At 33.2% G+C, this 12581-nt stretch overlaps 13 non-coding genes across 13 annotated transcripts; all 13 read left to right on the forward strand.

Annotated features, from left to right (window-relative positions):
* The first annotated feature begins 136 nt into the window (after nucleotides 1–136).
* Nucleotides 137–208, forward strand: TRNAP-AGG (transfer RNA proline (anticodon AGG)). The gene has a single exon. It is a non-coding gene; the product is annotated as a tRNA-Pro (tRNA).
* Nucleotides 209–1420: 1212 nt separating this feature from the next.
* On the forward strand, nucleotides 1421–1492 carry TRNAP-AGG (transfer RNA proline (anticodon AGG)). The gene has a single exon. It is a non-coding gene; the product is annotated as a tRNA-Pro (tRNA).
* An 846-nt stretch (nucleotides 1493–2338) lies between these two features.
* TRNAP-AGG (transfer RNA proline (anticodon AGG)) lies at nucleotides 2339–2411 on the forward strand. Its single transcript has one exon. It is a non-coding gene; the product is annotated as a tRNA-Pro (tRNA).
* Nucleotides 2412–4181: 1770 nt separating this feature from the next.
* TRNAP-AGG (transfer RNA proline (anticodon AGG)) lies at nucleotides 4182–4254 on the forward strand. Its single transcript has one exon. It is a non-coding gene; the product is annotated as a tRNA-Pro (tRNA).
* Nucleotides 4255–5101: 847 nt separating this feature from the next.
* Nucleotides 5102–5174, forward strand: TRNAP-AGG (transfer RNA proline (anticodon AGG)). Its single transcript has one exon. It is a non-coding gene; the product is annotated as a tRNA-Pro (tRNA).
* An 848-nt stretch (nucleotides 5175–6022) lies between these two features.
* On the forward strand, nucleotides 6023–6094 carry TRNAP-AGG (transfer RNA proline (anticodon AGG)). The gene has a single exon. It is a non-coding gene; the product is annotated as a tRNA-Pro (tRNA).
* Nucleotides 6095–6943: 849 nt separating this feature from the next.
* Nucleotides 6944–7016, forward strand: TRNAP-AGG (transfer RNA proline (anticodon AGG)). Its single transcript has one exon. It is a non-coding gene; the product is annotated as a tRNA-Pro (tRNA).
* Nucleotides 7017–7864: 848 nt separating this feature from the next.
* On the forward strand, nucleotides 7865–7936 carry TRNAP-AGG (transfer RNA proline (anticodon AGG)). Its single transcript has one exon. It is a non-coding gene; the product is annotated as a tRNA-Pro (tRNA).
* An 847-nt stretch (nucleotides 7937–8783) lies between these two features.
* Nucleotides 8784–8856, forward strand: TRNAP-AGG (transfer RNA proline (anticodon AGG)). Its single transcript has one exon. It is a non-coding gene; the product is annotated as a tRNA-Pro (tRNA).
* Nucleotides 8857–9708: 852 nt separating this feature from the next.
* TRNAP-AGG (transfer RNA proline (anticodon AGG)) lies at nucleotides 9709–9780 on the forward strand. Its single transcript has one exon. It is a non-coding gene; the product is annotated as a tRNA-Pro (tRNA).
* Nucleotides 9781–10628: 848 nt separating this feature from the next.
* On the forward strand, nucleotides 10629–10701 carry TRNAP-AGG (transfer RNA proline (anticodon AGG)). The gene has a single exon. It is a non-coding gene; the product is annotated as a tRNA-Pro (tRNA).
* An 848-nt stretch (nucleotides 10702–11549) lies between these two features.
* TRNAP-AGG (transfer RNA proline (anticodon AGG)) lies at nucleotides 11550–11622 on the forward strand. The gene has a single exon. It is a non-coding gene; the product is annotated as a tRNA-Pro (tRNA).
* An 848-nt stretch (nucleotides 11623–12470) lies between these two features.
* On the forward strand, nucleotides 12471–12543 carry TRNAP-AGG (transfer RNA proline (anticodon AGG)). The gene has a single exon. It is a non-coding gene; the product is annotated as a tRNA-Pro (tRNA).
* Nucleotides 12544–12581: the final 38 nt, after the last annotated feature.

Consider the following 12581-nt stretch of genomic DNA (forward strand, 5'->3'; position numbering starts at 1 on the left):
CTGGATGAGCCTGTTTTCTCAGGTTCTTTAAAAGTGCTTAGTTCTATTATCTGATAGTATTTTAAAATACTTACTAATGTATTCCAACAGTTTCACTTCCAATTTCATTAGTATACATGAAAATGCATGAACAGTTGGCTCGTTGGTCTAGGGGTATGATTCTCGCTTAGGGTGCGAGAGATCCCGGTTTCAAATCCCGGACGAGCCCATCTTCTCAGGTTCTTTTAAATCCCATGGTTCCATTATCTGATTGATGTCAAAAGCATCAAGTGAATTTTGCTTTTGAAAATCCATCAAAAAATATATACTTATGCATATTTAGTAAACTGTCAACCATTTGGTGGTATATTGGGTATACTGTAGATTCCATTTTGTCTAAGTAATCTTGAGTGGCTTCAAAGAAGTCTCATTTTGACAAATTAAAAACTGTCAAAAAGGAAATTACAGGTTTTTCTCTTACCTTGCTTTTTTCTAAGAAACAATGAGTGGCTTAAAAGAATAGGCTCTTTTTGACAAACAAAAAGGTCAACAATTAATTGCAGGTTTTTGTTTTTTTCTTTCTTCTTGGTCTGTATGCTTAAGTTGCACACAGTATGAGACAAGTCTTAGGTTCCAACTATCAGAAAAGTTCAAACTCTATAGTTTGCTTTTGAAAATCCATCAAAAAATATATACTTATGCATATTTAGTAAACTGTCAACCATTTGGTGGTATATTGGGTATACTGTAGATTCCATTTTGTCTAAGTAACCTTGAGTGGCTTCAAGAAGTCTCATTTTGACAAATAAAAAAGTGTCAAAATGAAATTACAGGTTTTTCTCTTACCTTGCTTTTTTCTAAGAAACAATGAGTGGCTTAAAAGAATAGGCTCTTTTTGACAAACAAAAAGGTCAACAATTAATTGCAGGTTTTTTTTTTTCTTTCTTCTTGGTCTGTATGCTTAAGTTGCACACAGTATGAGACAAGTCTTAGGTTCCAACTATCAGAAAAGTTCAAACTCTATAGGAACCCCTAAATCTTGGCACTGAACTTTCCAAATATGCATACTTGGACAAAAATTTACATTAAGGAAACATTTTAGCTATGCTACCAATACATTTTTAAATTGTTATGGTATTTTTAAAATGTAACATCTTTTTTTCCTGCTTATTGCATTTTTTTATTACATAATTTGAGTTTTACTTTAAAAATGGTAAATTCTGAATAAGAAATTATTTAGCTTGTGGCTTGTTGGTCTGGGTGTATGATTTTTGCTTTGGGTGGAAAAGGCCGCAGGTTCATATCCTGGATTAGCCTGTTTTCTCAGGTTCTTTAAAAGTGCTTAGTTCTATTATCTGATAGTATTTTAAAATACTTACTAATGTATTCCAACAGTTTCGCTTCCAATTTCATTAGTATACATGAAAATTCATGCACAGTTGGCTCGTTGGTCTAGGGATATGATTCTCGCTTAGGGTGCGAGAGGTCCCGGGTTCAAATCCCGGACGAGCCCATCTTCTCAGGTTCTTTTAAATCCCATGGTTCCATTATCTGATTGATGTTAAAAGCATCAAGTGAATTTTGCTTTTGAAAATCCATCAAAAATATATACTTATGCATATTTAGTAAACTGTCAACCATTTGGTGGTATATTGGGTATACTGTAGATTCCATTTTGTCTAAGTAATCTTGAGTGGCTTCAAAGAAGTCTCATTTTGACAAATTAAAAACTGTCAAAATGAAATTACAGGTTTTTCTCTTACCTTGCTTTTTTCTAAGAAACAATGAGTGGCTTAAAAGAATAGGCTCTTTTTGACAAACAAAAAGGTCAACAATTAATTGCAGGTTTTTTTTTTTTCTTTCTTCTTGGTCTGTATGCTTAAGTTGCACACAGTATGAGACAAGTCTTAGGTTCCAACTATCAGAAAAGTTCAAACTCTATAGGAACCCCTAAATCTTGGCACTGAACTTTCCAAATATGCATACTTGGACAAAAATTTACCTTAAGGAAACATTTTAGCTATGCTACCAATACATTTTTAAATTGTTATGGTATTTTTAAAATGTAACATCTTTTTTTCCAGCTTATTGCATTTTTTTATTACATAATTTGAGTTTTACTTTAAAAATGGTAAAATCTGAATAAGAAATTATTTAGCTTGTGGCTTGTTGGTCTGGGTGTATGATTTTTGCTTTGGGTGGAAAAGGCCCCAGGTTCATATCCTGGATGAGCCTGTTTTCTTAGGTTCTTTAAAAGTGCTTAGTTCTATTATCGGATAGTATTTTAAAATACTTACTAATGTATTCCTACAGTTTCACTTCCAATATCATTAGTATACATGAAAATGCATGAATAGTTGGCTCGTTGGTCTAGGGGTATGATTCTCGCTTAGGGTGCGAGAGGTCCCGGGTTAAAAATCCCGGACGAGCCCATCTTCTCCGGTTCCTTTAAATCCCATGGTTCCATTATCTGATTGATGTCAAAAGCATCAAGTGAATTTTGCTTTTGAAAATCCATCAAAAAATATATACTTATGCATATTTAGTAAACTGTCAACCATTTGGTGGTATATTGAGTATACTGTAGAATTCCATTTTGTCTAAGTAACCTTGAGTGGCTTCAAGAAGTCTCATTTTGACAAATAAAAAACTGTCAAAATGAAATTACAGGTTTTTCTCTTACCTTGCTTTTTTCTAAGAAACAATGAGTGGCTTAAAAGAATAGGCTCTTTTTGACAAGCAAAAAGGTCAACAATTAATTGCAGGTTTTTGTTTTTTTTCTTTCTTCTTGGTCTGTATGCTTAAGTTGCACACAGTATGAGACAAGTCTTAGGTTCCAACTATCAGAAAAGTTCAAACTCTATAGGAACCCCTAAATCTTGGCACTGAACTTTCCAAATATGCATACTTGGACAAAAATTTACCTTAAGGAAACATTTTAGCTATGCTACCAATACATTTTTAAATTGTTATGGTATTTTTAAAATGTAACATCTTTTTTTCCAGCTTATTGCATTTTTTTATTAAATAATTTGAGTTTTACTTTAAAAATGGTAAAATCTGAATAAGAAATTATTTAGCTTGTGGCTTGTTGGTCTGGGTGTATGATTTTTGCTTTGGGTGGAAAAGGCCGCAGGTTCATATCCTGGATGAGCCTGTTTTCTCAGGTTCTTTAAAAGTGCTTAGTTCTATTATCTGATAGTATTTTAAAATACTTACTAATGTATTCCAACAGTTTCACTTCCAATTTCATTAGTATACATGAAAATGCATGAACAGTTGGCTCGTTGGTCTAGGAGTATGATTCTCGCTTAGGGTGCGAGAGATCCCGGTTTCAAATCCCGGACGAGCCCATCTTCTCAGGTTCTTTTAAATCCCATGGTTCCATTATCTGATTGATGTCAAAAGCATCAAGTGAATTTTGCTTTTGAAAATCCATCAAAAAATATATACTTATGCATATTTAGTAAACTGTCAACCATTTGGTGGTATATTGGGTATACTGTAGATTCCATTTTGTCTAAGTAATCTTGAGTGGCTTCAAAGAAGTCTCATTTTGACAAATTAAAAACTGTCAAAAAGGAAATTACAGGTTTTTCTCTTACCTTGCTTTTTTCTAAGAAACAATGAGTGGCTTAAAAGAATAGGCTCTTTTTGACAAACAAAAAGGTCAACAATTAATTGCAGGTTTTTGTTTTTTTCATTCTTCTTGGTCTGTATGCATAAGTTGCACACAGTATGAGACAAGTCTTAGGTTCCAACTATCAGAAAAGTTCAAACTCTATAGGAACCCCTAAATCTTGGCACTGAACTTTCCAAATATGCATACTTGGACAAAAATTTACCTTAAGGAAACATTTTAGCTATGCTACCAATACATTTTTAAATTGTTATGGTATTTTTAAAATGTAACATCTTTTTTTCCAGCTTATTGCATTTTTTTATTACATAATTTGAGTTTTACTTTAAAAATGGTAAAATCTGAATAAGAAATTATTTAGCTTGTGGCTTGTTGGTCTGGGTATATGATTTTTGCTTTGGGTGGAAAAGGCCCCAGGTTCATATCCTGGATGAGCCTGTTTTCTTAGGTTCTTTAAAAGTGCTTAGTTCTATTATCGGATAGTATTTTAAAATACTTACTAATGTATTCCTACAGTTTCACTTCCAATATCATTAGTATACATGAAAATGCATGAATAGTTGGCTCGTTGGTCTAGGGGTATGATTCTCGCTTAGGGTGCGAGAGGTCCCGGGTTAAAAATCCCGGACGAGCCCATCTTCTCCGGTTCCTTTAAATCCCATGGTTCCATTATCTGATTGATGTCAAAAGCATCAAGTGAATTTTGCTTTTGAAAATCCATCAAAAAATATATACTTATGCATATTTAGTAAACTGTCAACCATTTGGTGGTATATTGAGTATACTGTAGAATTCCATTTTGTCTAAGTAACCTTGAGTGGCTTCAAGAAGTCTCATTTTGACAAATAAAAAACTGTCAAAATGAAATTACAGGTTTTTCTCTTACCTTGCTTTTTTCTAAGAAACAATGAGTGGCTTAAAAGAATAGGCTCTTTTTGACAAACAAAAAGGTCAACAATTAATTGCAGGTTTTTTTTTTTTCTTTCTTCTTGGTCTGTATGCTTAAGTTGCACACAGTATGAGACAAGTCTTAGGTTCCAACTATCAGAAAAGTTAAAACTCTATAGGAACCCCTAAATCTTGGCACTGAACTTTCCAAATATGCATACTTGGACAAAAATTTACCTTAAGGAAACATTTTAGCTATGCTACCAATACATTTTTAAATTGTTATGGTATTTTTAAAATGTAACATCTTTTTTTCCAGCTTATTGCATTTTTTTATTACATAATTTGAGTTTTACTTTAAAAATGGTAAAATCTGAATAAGAAATTATTTAGCTTGTGGCTTGTTGGTCTGGGTGTATGATTTTTGCTTTGGGTGGAAAAGGCCCCAGGTTCATATCCTGGATGAGCCTGTTTTCTTAGGTTCTTTAAAAGTGCTTAGTTCTATTATCGGATAGTATTTTAAAATACTTACTAATGTATTCCTACAGTTTCACTTCCAATATCATTAGTATACATGAAAATGCATGAATAGTTGGCTCGTTGGTCTAGGGGTATGATTCTCGCTTAGGGTGCGAGAGGTCCCGGGTTAAAAATCCCGGACGAGCCCATCTTCTCCGGTTCCTTTAAATCCCATGGTTCCATTATCTGATTGATGTCAAAAGCATCAAGTGAATTTTGCTTTTGAAAATCCATCAAAAAATATATACTTATGCATATTTAGTAAACTGTCAACCATTTGGTGGTATATTGAGTATACTGTAGAACTCCATTTTGTCTAAGTAACCTTGAGTGGCTTCAAGAAGTCTCATTTTGACAAATAAAAAACTGTCAAAATGAAATTACAGGTTTTTCTCTTACCTTGCTTTTTTCTAAGAAACAATGAGTGGCTTAAAAGAATAGGCTCTTTTTGACATGCAAAAAGGTCAACAATTAATTGCAGGTTTTTGTTTTTTTTCTTTCTTCTTGGTCTGTATGCTTAAGTTGCACACAGTATGAGACAAGTCTTAGGTTCCAACTATCAGAAAAGTTCAAACTCTATAGGAACCCCTAAATCTTGGCACTGAACTTTCCAAATATGCATACTTGGACAAAAATTTACCTTAAGGAAACATTTTAGCTATGCTACCAATACATTTTTAAATTGTTATGGTATTTTTAAAATGTAACATCTTTTTTTCCAGCTTATTGCATTTTTTATTAAATAATTTGAGTTTTACTTTAAAAATGGTAAAATCTGAATAAGAAATTATTTAGCTTGTGGCTTGTTGGTCTGGGTGTATGATTTTTGCTTTGGGTGGAAAAGGCCGCAGGTTCATATCCTGGATGAGCCTGTTTTCTCATGTTCTTTAAAAGTGCTTAGTTCTATTATCTGATAGTATTTTAAAATACTTACTAATGTATTCCAACAGTTTCACTTCCAATTTCATTAGTATACATGAAAATGCATGAACAGTTGGCTCGTTGGTCTAGGGGTATGATTCTCGCTTAGGGTGCGAGAGATCCCGGGTTCAAATCCCGGACGAGCCCATCTTCTCAGGTTCTTTTAAATCCCATGGTTCCATTATCTGATTGATGTCAAAAGCATCAAGTGAATTTTGCTTTTGAAAATCCATCAAAAAATATATACTTATGCATATTTAGTAAACTGTCAACCATTTGGTGGTATATTGGGTATACTGTAGATTCCATTTTGTCTAAGTAATCTTGAGTGGCTTCAAAGAAGTCTCATTTTGACAAATTAAAAACTGTCAAAAAGGAAATTACAGGTTTTTCTCTTACCTTTCTTTTTTCTAAGAAACAATGAGTGGCTTAAAAGAATAGGCTCTTTTTGACAAACAAAAAGGTCAACAATTAATTGATTGTTTTTGTTTTTTTCATTCTTCTTGGTCTGTATGCATAAGTTGCACACAGTATGAGACAAGTCTTAGGTTCCAACTATCAGAAAAGTTCAAACTCTATAGGAACCCCTAAATCTTGGCACTGAACTTTCCAAATATGCATACTTGGACAAAAATTTACCTTAAGGAAACATTTTAGCTATGCTACCAATACATTTTTAAATTGTTATGGTATTTTTAAAATGTAACATCTTTTTTTCCAGCTTATTGCATTTTTTTATTACATAATTTGAGTTTTACTTTAAAAATGGTAAAATCTGAATAAGAAATTATTTAGCTTGTGGCTTGTTGGTCTGGGTGTATGATTTTTGCTTTGGGTGGAAAAGGCCCCAGGTTCATATCCTGGATGAGCCTGTTTTCTTAGGTTCTTTAAAAGTGCTTAGTTCTATTATCGGATAGTATTTTAAAATACTTACTAATGTATTCCTACAGTTTCACTTCCAATATCATTAGTATACATGAAAATGCATGAATAGTTGGCTCGTTGGTCTAGGGGTATGATTCTCGCTTAGGGTGCGAGAGGTCCCGGGTTAAAAATCCCGGACGAGCCCATCTTCTCCGGTTCCTTTAAATCCCATGGTTCCATTATCTGATTGATGTCAAAAGCATCAAGTGAATTTTGCTTTTGAAAATCCATCAAAAAATATATACTTATGCATATTTAGTAAACTGTCAACCATTTGGTGGTATATTGAGTATACTGTAGAATTCCATTTTGTCTAAGTAACCTTGAGTGGCTTCAAGAAGTCTCATTTTGACAAATAAAAAACTGTCAAAATGAAATTACAGGTTTTTCTCTTACCTTGCTTTTTTCTAAGAAACAATGAGTGGCTTAAAAGAATAGGCTCTTTTTGACAAGCAAAAAGGTCAACAATTAATTGCAGGTTTTTGTTTTTTTCATTCTTCTTGGTCTGTATGCATAAGTTGCACACAGTATGAGACAAGTCTTAGGTTCCAACTATCAGAAAAGTTCAAACTCTATAGGAACCCCTAAATCTTGGCACTGAACTTTCCAAATATGCATACTTGGACAAAAATTTACCTTAAGGAAACATTTTAGCTATGCTACCAATACATTTTTAAATTGTTATGGTATTTTTAAAATGTAACATCTTTTTTTCCAGCTTATTGCATTTTTTTATTAAATAATTTGAGTTTTACTTTAAAAATGGTAAAATCTGAATAAGAAATTATTTAGCTTGTGGCTTGTTGGTCTGGGTGTATGATTTTTGCTTTGGGTGGAAAAGGCCGCAGGTTCATATCCTGGATTAGCCTGTTTTCTCAGGTTCTTTAAAAGTGCTTAGTTCTATTATCTGATAGTATTTTAAAATACTTACTAATGTATTCCAACAGTTTCACTTCCAATTTCATTAGTATACATGAAAATGCATGAACAATTGGCTCGTTGGTCTAGGGGTATGATTCTCGCTTAGGGTGCGAGAGATCCCGGGTTCAAATCACGGACGAGCCCATCTTCTCAGGTTCTTTTAAATCCCATGGTTCCATTAACTGATTGATGTCAAAAGCATCAAGTGAATTTTGCTTTTGAAAATCCATCAAAAAATATATACTTATGCATATTTAGTAAACTGTCAACCATTTGGTGGTATATTGGGTATACTGTAGATTCCATTTTGTCTAAGTAATCTTGAGTGGCTTCAAAGAAGTCTCATTTTGACAAACTAAAAACTGTCAAAATGAAATTACAGGTTTTTCTCTTACCTTGCTTTTTTCTAAGAAACAATGAGTGGATTAAAAGAATAGGCTCTTTTGACAAACAAAAAGGTCAACAATTAATTGCAGGTTTTTGTTTTTTTCTTTCTTCTTGGTCTGTATGCATAAGTTGCACACAGTATGAGACAAGTCTTAGGTTCCAACTATCAGAAAAGTTCAAACTCTATAGGAACCCCTAAATCTTGGCACTGAACTTTCCAAATATGCATACTTGGACAAAAATTTACCTTAAGGAAACATTTTAGCTATGCTACCAATACATTTTTAAATTGTTATGGTATTTTTAAAATGTAACATCTTTTTTTCCTGCTTATTGCATTTTTTTATTACATAATTTGAGTTTTACTTTAAAAATGGTAAATTCTTAATAAGAAATTGTTTAGCTTGTGGCTTGTTGGTCTGGGTGTATGATTTTTGCTTTGGGTGGAAAAGGCCCCAGGTTCATATCCTGGATGAGCCTGTTTTCTTAGGTCCTTTAAAAGTGCTTAGTTCTATTATCTGATAGTATTTTAAAATACTTACTAATGTATTCCAACAGTTTCACTTCCAATTTCATTAGTATACATGAAAATGCATGAACAGTTGGCTCGTTGGTCTAGGGGTATGATTCTCGCTTAGGGTGCGAGAGGTCCCGGGTTAAAAATCCCGGACGAGCCCATCTTCTCCGGTTCCTTTAAATCCCATGGTTCCATTATCTGATTGATGTCAAAAGCATCAAGTGAATTTTGCTTTTGAAAATCCATCAAAAAATATATACTTATGCATATTTAGTAAACTGTCAACCATTTGGTGGTATATTGGGTATACTGTAGAATTCCATTTTGTCTAAGTAACCTTGAGTGGCTTCAAGAAGTCTCATTTTGACAAATTAAAAACTGTCAAAATGAAATTACAGGTTTTTCTCATACCTTGCTTTTTTCTAAGAAACAATGAGTGGCTTAAAAGAATAGGCTCTTTTTGACAAGCAAAAAGGTCAACAATTAATTGCAGGTTTTTTTTTTTTTTTTTCTTTCTTCTTGGTCTGTATGCTTAAGTTGCACACAGTATGAGACAAGTCTTAGGTTCCAACTATCAGAAAAGTTCAAACTCTATAGGAACCCCTAAATCTTGGCACTGAACTTTCCAAATATGCATATTTGGACAAAAATTTACCTTAAGGAAACATTTTAGCTATGCTACCAATACATTTTTAAATTGTTATGGTATTTTTAAAATGTAACATCTTTTTTTCCTGCTTATAGCATTTTTTTATTACATAATTTGAGTTTTACTTTAAAAATGGTAAATTCTGAATAAGAAATTATTTAGCTTGTGGCTTGTTGGTCTGGGTGTATGATTTTTGCTTTGGGTGGAAAAGGCCCCAGGTTCATATCCTGGATTAGCCTGTTTTCTCAGGTTCTTTAAAAGTGCTTAGTTCTATTATCTGATAGTATTTTAAAATACTTACTAATGTATTCCAACAGCTTCACTTCCAATTTTATTAGTATACATGAAAATTCATGCACAGTTGGCTCGTTGGTCTAGGGATATGATTCTCGCTTAGGGTGCGAGAGGTCCCGGGTTCAAATCCCGGACGAGCCCATCTTCTCAGGTTCTTTTAAATCCCATGGTTCCATTATCTGATTGATGTCAAAAGCATCAAGTGAATTTTGCTTTTGAAAATCCATCAAAAATATATACTTATGCATATTTAGTAAACTGTCAACCATTTGGTGGTATATTGGGTATACTGTAGATTCCATTTTGTCTAAGTAATCTTGAGTGGCTTCAAAGAAGTCTCATTTTGACAAATTAAAAACTGTCAAAATGAAATTACAGGTTTTTCTCTTACCTTGCTTTTTTCTAAGAAACAATGAGTGGCTTAAAAGAATAGGCTCTTTTTGACAAGCAAAAAGGTCAACAATTAATTGCAGGTTTTTGTTTTTTTTCTTTCTTCTTGGTCTGTATGCTTAAGTTGCACACAGTATGAGACAAGTCTTAGGTTCCAACTATCAGAAAAGTTCAAACTCTATAGGAACCCCTAAATCTTGGCACTGAACTCTCCAAATATGCATACTTGGACAAAAATTTACCTTAAGGAAACATTTTAGCTATGCTACCAATACATTTTTAAATTGTTATGGTATTTTTAAAATGTAACATCTTTTTTTCCAGCTTATTGCATTTTTTTATTACATAATTTGAGTTTTACTTTAAAAATGGTAAAATCTGAATAAGAAATTATTTAGCTTGTGGCTTGTTGGTCTGGGTGTATGATTTTTGCTTTGGGTGGAAAAGGCCCCAGGTTCATATCCTGGATGAGCCTGTTTTCTTAGGTTCTTTAAAAGTGCTTAGTTCTATTATCGGATAGTATTTTAAAATACTTACTAATGTATTCCTACAGTTTCACTTCCAATATCATTAGTATACATGAAAATGCATGAATAGTTGGCTCGTTGGTCTAGGGGTATGATTCTCGCTTAGGGTGCGAGAGGTCCCGGGTTAAAAATCCCGGACGAGCCCATCTTCTCCGGTTCCTTTAAATCCCATGGTTCCATTATCTGATTGATGTCAAAAGCATCAAGTGAATTTTGCTTTTGAAAATCCATCAAAAAATATATACTTATGCATATTTAGTAACTGTCAACCATTTGGTGGTATATTGAGTATACTGTAGAATTCCATTTTGTCTAAGTAACCTTGAGTGGCTTCAAGAAGTCTCATTTTGACAAATAAAAAACTGTCAAAATGAAATTACAGGTTTTTCTCTTACCTTGCTTTTTTCTAAGAAACAATGAGTGGCTTAAAAGAATAGGCTCTTTTTGACAAGCAAAAAGGTCAACAATTAATTGCAGGTTTTTGTTTTTTTTCTTTCTTCTTGGTCTGTATGCTTAAGTTGCACACAGTATGAGACAAGTCTTAGGTTCCAACTATCAGAAAAGTTCAAACTCTATAGGAACCCCTAAATCTTGGCACTGAACTCTCCAAATATGCATACTTGGACAAAAATTTACCTTAAGGAAACATTTTAGCTATGCTACCAATACATTTTTAAATTGTTATGGTATTTTTAAAATGTAACATCTTTTTTTCCAGCTTATTGCATTTTTTTATTACATAATTTGAGTTTTACTTTAAAAATGGTAAAATCTGAATAAGAAATTATTTAGCTTGTGGCTTGTTGGTCTGGGTGTATGATTTTTGCTTTGGGTGGAAAAGGCCCCAGGTTCATATCCTGGATGAGCCTGTTTTCTTAGGTTCTTTAAAAGTGCTTAGTTCTATTATCGGATAGTATTTTAAAATACTTACTAATGTATTCCTACAGTTTCACTTCCAATATCATTAGTATACATGAAAATGCATGAATAGTTGGCTCGTTGGTCTAGGGGTATGATTCTCGCTTAGGGTGCGAGAGGTCCCGGGTTAAAAATCCCGGACGAGCCCATCTTCTCCGGTTCCTTTAAATCCCATGGTTCCATTATCTGATTGATGTCAAAAGCATCAAGTGAATTTTGCTTTTGAAAATCCATCAAAAAATATATACTTATGCATATTTAGTAACTGTCAACCATTTGGTGGTATATTGAGTATACTGTAGAATTCCATTTTGTCTAAGTAACCTTGAGTGGCTTCAAGAAGTCTCATTTTGACAAATAAAAAACTGTCAAAATGAAATTACAGGTTTTTCTCTTACCTTGCTTTTTTCTAAGAAACAATGAGTGGCTTAAAAGAATAGGCTCTTTTTGACAAGCAAAAAGGTCAACAATTAATTGCAGGTTTTTGTTTTTTTTCTTTCTTCTTGGTCTGTATGCTTAAGTTGCACACAGTATGAGACAAGTCTTAGGTTCCAACTATCAGAAAAGTTCAAACTCTATAGGAACCCCTAAATCTTGGCACTGAACTCTCCAAATATGCATACTTGGACAAAAATTTACCTTAAGGAAACATTTTAGCTATGCTACCAATACATTTTTAAATTGTTATGGTATTTTTAAAATGTAACATCTTTTTTTCCAGCTTATTGCATTTTTTTATTACATAATTTGAGTTTTACTTTAAAAATGGTAAAATCTGAATAAGAAATTATTTAGCTTGTGGCTTGTTGGTCTGGGTGTATGATTTTTGCTTTGGGTAGAAAAGGCCCCAGGTTCATATCCTGGATGAGCCTGTTTTCTTAGGTTCTTTAAAAGTGCTTAGTTCTATTATCGGATAGTATTTTAAAATACTTACTAATGTATTCCTACAGTTTCACTTCCAATATCATTAGTATACATGAAAATGCATGAATAGTTGGCTCGTTGGTCTAGGGGTATGATTCTCGCTTAGGGTGCGAGAGGTCCCGGGTTAAAAATCCCGGACGAGCCCATCTTCTCCGGTTCCTTTAAATCCCATGGTTCCATTAT

This window comes from Pseudophryne corroboree, chromosome 3 (genome assembly GCF_028390025.1).
Source record: "Pseudophryne corroboree isolate aPseCor3 chromosome 3, aPseCor3.hap2, whole genome shotgun sequence".
Lineage (NCBI taxonomy): Eukaryota > Metazoa > Chordata > Amphibia > Anura > Myobatrachidae > Pseudophryne > Pseudophryne corroboree.